Source organism: Mirounga angustirostris, unplaced genomic scaffold (assembly GCF_029215605.1).
Source record: "Mirounga angustirostris isolate CCGP_5_RB_7025 unplaced genomic scaffold, mMirAng1.0.hap1 SCAF_11, whole genome shotgun sequence".
NCBI classification, from domain to species: domain Eukaryota; kingdom Metazoa; phylum Chordata; class Mammalia; order Carnivora; family Phocidae; genus Mirounga; species Mirounga angustirostris.
In genome coordinates, this window is record NW_026991719.1 from 95,708,295 (window position 1) to 95,714,969 (window position 6,675).

Here is a 6,675-nt window from a genome sequence, read left to right on the forward strand (position 1 = left end):
TACGTTTTTATTTTTTTTGCTTTCACAGCCTATGCTTTTGATGTCATCAATGTCCAGACCAATGTCAAGAAGCTTTCTGTATTTTCTTCTAGGTAGTTTTACAGTTTCTGGTCTTACGTTTAAGTCTTTAATCTATTTTGAGTTGACTTTTTTAATATGGTATGAGATAAGGGTTCATTTTCATTCTTCTGCATGTAGCTAATCCAGTTTTCCCAAACACCATTTACTGAGGAGACTATCCTTTCCCTGTTGAGTATTCTTGGTGCCCTTGTCAAAGATCAGTTGACTGTAGATGTTGGACCTATTTCTGGGTTCTCTATTCTGTTTTATTGGTCTATAGGTCTGTTTTTAGGCTAGTACCATACTATTTTGATTACAATAGCCTTGTAATATATTTTGAAATCAAGAAATGTGATGCCTCCAGCTTTGCTCTTGCTCAAGATTGCTTTGGCTATTTGGGGTCTTTTGTGGTCCCATAGAAGTCTAAAGATTGTTTTTTCTATTCCTGTAAAGAAGGTCATGGGATAAATTCCTAAAACATACAAACTACCAAAAATGAATCAAGAAGAAATAAAAAGCCTAAACAGATCAATAGCAAATAAGGAGACTGAATCAATGATCAATCTGAATCTGCGTCTGGGTGGCACAGTCAGGTGAGCACCAGATTCTTCTTGGGTTTGGCCTAGGTCATGATCTCAGGGCGGTGTAATCAAGCCCCGTGTTGGGCTTCATGATCAGGACAGAGTCTGCTTGAGACTCACTCCCTCTCCCTCTGCCCCTCCCTGACCTCTCTCAATTAACTAAATAAATCTTTGGGGAAAAAAAATCTCCCAACAAAGAAAAGCCCAGTACCAAATGGATTTATGCATGAATTCTATCAAACATTCAAAGAAGTATTAATGCCAGTCCTTCTTTAAGTCTTCTAAAAAACTGCACAGGAAACACTTCCAAACTCATTCTAGGAGGCCAGCATCACCCTGATACCAAAACTAGACAAAAACACTGTAAGGTAAGAAAACTACAAGCCAATATCCCTGATGAACCTAGATGCAAAAATTCTCAAGAAAATACTAATAAACTGAAATCGACAGCATTTTAATAGGACATTCACCGTGACCAAGTGGGAGTTATCCCTGGGATGCAAAGATGGTTCAGTACATGCAAAGCAATCAATGAGATACAAATTAGAAGGAAAAACCCCACATGATCATCTCAATAGATGCAGAAAAAGCATTTGATAAAGCTCAACATCCATTCACCATTAAAATGCTCAACAAAATAGGGGCACCTGGCTGGCTCAGTCAGAAGAGCACGCAACTCTTGATCTCAGGGTTGCAGGTTTGAGCCCCACGTTGGGTGTAGAGAGGACTAAAAAAAAATAAACTTTTTTTAAAAAGGCAAGAAATCACAAGTGTTGGCAAGGATGCGGAGAAAAAGGAACCTCCCTGCAATGTTGGTGGGAATGTAAAGTGGTGCAGCCTCTGTGGAAAACAGCATGGAGGTTTCTCAAAAAGTTAAAAATAGAACCACCCTATGATCCAGTAATTCTCCTACTGGGTATTTACCCAAAGAAGACAAAAACACTAATTCAAAAAGATACATGCACCCTTATGCACTGCAATATTTATTGCGCCATTATTTACAGTAGCCACGATAGAGAAGCACCCCAAGTGTCCATCAACTGATGAATGGATAAGGAAGAAGTGGTATATATATACATGATGGAATACCGCTCAGCTATCAAAAAGAATGAAATCTTGCCATTTGCAACATGGATGAACCTAGAGTGTATTACGCTAAGTACAATGAGTCAAAGACAAATACCATATGATTTCACTTGTCTGTGAAATCTAAAAACAAAAACACAAAAATGAACACATACAAAGAAGCAGAAACAGACCCATAAATACAGAGAACAAACTGGTGGTTGCCAGAGGGGAGGAGAAGGGGGGGATGGGCAAAGTGGGTGAAGGGGAATGGGAGGTACAGGCTTCCAGTTACAGAATGAGTAAGTCACAAAGATGAAAGACACAGCATAGGGAATGTAGTCGAAGATATCATAACAGCGTTGTAGGGTGACAGATGGGAGCTACACTTGTGGTGAGCAGAGCATAATGTATAGACTTGTCAAATCGATACGTTGCACACCCGAAATCAACACAACATTGTCCACCAACTATACTTCAATTAACAAAATTAAATTATAAAAATAAAACAGAATTTCAGTGCCTCAGATGAAGTGGCCATATACCAAGTGCTCCTTAGACACATAGGGCTAGGGGCTGCTATTGACATTTTCCGTCACCTCAGAAGGTTCTATCCGACAGTACTGTTCTATAGTAAAACAGAATACTACTTCTCGCACATGAAAAGCCATCCAAATGTTTCCCTCGTGATTTCTCATCCAGAATAAATAGCCTTAGTTCCTTTCTACTTTGAGAAATGGTCGTTTTCGTTTTCTATTATTGCATAACAATGAGCACAAATGAGGTGGCTGAAAACAACATTCATTTATCTCATGATTCTGGAGGTAGGAGGTCAGAAGTCGGCAGGCTTGGGGCGCCTGGGTGGCTCAGTCGTTAAGCGTCTGCCTTCAGCTCAGGTCGTGATCTCAGGGTCCTGGGATCGAGCCCCGCATTGGGCTCCCTGCTCCGTGGGGAGCCTGCTTCTCCCTCTTCCACTCCCCCTGCTTGTGTTCCCTCTCTCGCTGTGTCTCTCTCTGTCAAAGAAATAAATCTTTAAAAAAAAAGTCGACAGGCTTACCTGGGTCCTGTGCTCTGGCCCTCACAAAGCCGAAACCACATCGTCCACCGCACTGGGCTCTTATCTGGAGGCTCTGGGGGAGAATCTGCTCTCAGGTTCACGCAGGTTGTTGGCAGAATCCCGTTCTGTGTGGTTCTAGGAAGGAGCTCCCTGTTTCCTTTCTGGTTGTCAGCCAGGGATACTTTCAGTTTCTAGAGGCTGCTCTTCACTCCTCGCACGTGGACCACCCCCCTCATTTGTCCCCTCCACTGCAATGTCAGCAACGGCGCCTCGAATCCCTCTGAACTCCCTATCATGCAACTAGGCGGAGAAAACCTCTCTGGGTTTTTGTTTTAAGATTTATCTATTTGGGGGGAGGGGGGACAGAGGGAGAGAGAAAAAGAGAGAGTCCCAAGCAGACTCCCCGCTGAGCGCGGAGCCCGAACGTGGGGCTCGAGTCCACGGCCCTGAGATCACGACCTGAGCCAAAACCAAGAGTCAGAAGCTCAACTGACTGCACCACCCAGGTGCCCAGAAAAACTCTCTGTTTTGAAAGGGCTCCTATGATTGGATTGGTCCCACCTGGAGAATTTACCCACCATAAGGTCAACTTACAAGTAACCTGCAAAATCCATTTGCAGATATGTCGTCATATTCGCAGTCTGAGGATGAGGATGGGCACCCTTGAAAGTCATCTTAGAATTCTGCCTACCAGAAGGGATTTCCTGTAACTCTCTAATTGTGGCTATGAGACCTCTGTTTTCTTTTTTTTTTTTAAAGATTTTTTTATTTATTCATTTGAGACACAGAGATACAGAAGGAGAGAGAAAGCATGAGCAGGGGAGAGAGGCAGAGGGAAAGGGAGAAGCAAGCTCCTCGCTGAGCCAGGAGCCCGATGCGGGGCTCGATCCCAGGACCCCGGGATCATGACCTGAGCTGAAGGCAGACGCTTAACCATCTGAGCCACCCAGGTGCCCGGAGACCTCTGTTTTCTAAAGAGCTGTTAGCGTGGTGATTATAGTCAACAGTACTGTATTATACACTTCAAAGTTGCTGGAAGACTGGGTCTTAATTGTTCTCACCACAAAACAACAAGAACAACAAAATGATAATCTGCCATAGAGGTGTTAGCGAACACTATGGTGGTAATCAGACTGCAATATATCAACACACCGTACACCTTAAACTTACACAATGTTGTATGTCAATTCTATCTTAGTAAACATTTTTGGCCTTAACCAAGTTTTGGTTGGAATTCGAGTCTAGAAATGTTTCTTGCTGAGCTAGCACCTTTTTTTTGTAGACCGCAAAGGAAGAAATGACCTGATGAACCGCTCTTTATTTTTTTTTATTTTTTATTTTTTTAAAGATTTTATTTATTTATTTGAGAGAAAGACTGAGATAGAGCATGAGAGGAGGGAGGGTCAGAGGGAGAAGCAGACTCCCTGCCGAGCAGGAAGCCCGATGTGGGACTCGATCCCAGGACTCCAGGATCATGACCTGAGCCGAAGGCAGTCGCTTAACCAACTGAGCCACCCAGGCGCCCAACCGCTCTTTATTTTTAAAAAATGTTTACAGGCCAAAAATCATCTTGAGATGAGCAATTAGCCACAGGAGCACAATCAAAACCCAGAAGTAAAATTGTGTTCTACCAATTCACCATTCAAAGGAACTAGTAGATCACAGTTATTCACTTAATGATGTACACATGTTCTGAATTAATGTTCAATTGGAAAAGCTGATTTCGAGGCGAGTTCTATGGGATTAGCTCTGTGGGGCTAAGATATAGAGCTTATCGAAAGGCAATATAGCAGATTTTAAGAATTAAAAATTTAACACAGAAAATCACACAGAATTAGTAAAGGCAGTGGCCTCAGAAAAAGGTTAGCAAAATATTACATTTAATACTAGTATACAATGATGATTTTCCATTATTCTCACTTGATTACCCTTGCTAACTCTTTCAAAATGCCAAGTTTTTCAGAAATACTTCCCTCCATATGGCCTCATAAAAAAGATAGGTTATTAGTACTTGGGGCACCCTACAAGCAGCAGAGTGATATTCTAAAAAGTCTGAATCCTGGGGTGCCTGCCTGGCTCAGTCAGTAGAGCGTGCGGCTCTTGATCCTGGGGTCATGAGTTCAAGCCCCATTGGGCATAGAGCTTACTTACAAAAAAAAAGTTTGAGTCCTACCAGGAAAAAAAAAATGTTCAAATGGTGAACCAATGACAACCTTCTCCCACCAGAAGTACCAGCTGGGGGAGATATTGAAAACATACCTTACAGCCACTGAGCATCCTCCCTTGAAGAATTCAGCACCACCTGGGCTCAAAGGTCCACGTATGGTCTGTGGATCAGTGTTTTCAAGCATGTTTTCCTCCTTTACAAAATGCAGGGGTCATGGGGCATCTGGGTGGCTCAGTCAGTTAAGCGTCTGCCTTTGGCTCAGGTCATGATCCCAGGGTCCTGGGATCAAGCCCCCCTTCAGGATCTCGGCTCAGCTCCCGTATTATAATATTTGTTGTGTCTCTTTGCTCTCTTCCACTCTGTGGTAGTCCTTTAGTATTTGACTCATGATCTTGACGCTTTTTCTTTTTAAGATTTTGTTTATTTATTTGAGAGAGAGAGAGAGTGCACAATCAGGGCAGGGCGGGGCGCAGAGAGGAAGAAGTAGGCTCCCTGCTGAGCAGGGAGCCCAACACAGGGCTCGGTCCCAGGACCCTGAGATCATGACCTGAGCTGAAGTCAGACGCTTAACTGACTGAGCCACCCAGGCGCCCCAATCTTGACACTTTTGATGAGTACTAGCCAGTTATTTTGTGGGATAGCTCTCAATTGCATCAGATCATTTTAGAGAAATCCAAATCACATGGTTCAATAAAGTGGTGCCTTCATTTTGCATGTGGGTCGGGCTCATATGTTTTACCACTCACCCCTACTTAAATAGTACCTGTTTTGTTCTGTTTTGTTTATTGACCATTCCCTAAATGATTGGAGTCAATTTCATCATCCCTCATTTGCCAGAATTAGGCTGACTCGTCTTCCAGTGTCTCTGGAGAATCAGCTTGTGATGCATTATGCGTGATGAGAGGCACTGTTGGGATGTATGATGTGAAACTGATTAATGTGTGAGTCGTGAGTCTGTGCTGTTATCCGGCCTGGGTTAATTAGGACGGAGTACTGTGATGAAGCCGAACAACTGGACACGGTGGTACAGTCAAAAGCCATGAAAAGATGATGTGTTTGTTACATGAAAAGCTCTGGAAGCACAAACCATTGGAGGGCCAGGCAATGTTAACTCAAGCCAGTCATATCCCAAAGCACCAGAACCCTCAAGTTCTGGGGGATGTTGGGCATGACGGACATCAAAAAACACTCCAGGGGCGCCTGGGTGGCTCAGTTGGTTAGGCGTCTGCCTTCGGCTCAGGTCATGGTCCAGGGTCCCGGGATCGAGCCCCACATCGGGCTCCCCGCTCAGCAGGGAATCTGCTTCTCCCTCTGACCCTCCCCCGTGGCTTGTGCTCTCTCTCTCTCACTCTCTTTCTCTCAAATAAATGAAAAATTTTTAAAAAATTTTAAAAAAATAAAAGCACTCGAAAACAATGGGTATCTCTTACATTCTCATTACATTATTTGAGATCTGGTATGTATCCTCTTGGAAGGGTGGTGCCACATGAAATCCACATTTCCATCTGTGGTGTCAAGATACCGAACAGATTTCCTGGCTTACGTCGTTGAGGAAGCAGAGAGGGCCAGTCAGAGCTCCTGATCCCAGTGGCGGCATAAAAGGAATCAGTGTAGAGAGCTGGTGCCTTGGTAAAAATACCATAGACTGGGTGGCTTATAAACAGCAGAAATTCATTTTTCACGGGTCTGGAGGCTGGGAAGTCAAAGATCAAGGCGCTGGCAGATTTGGTATCTAGTGAGAGCCT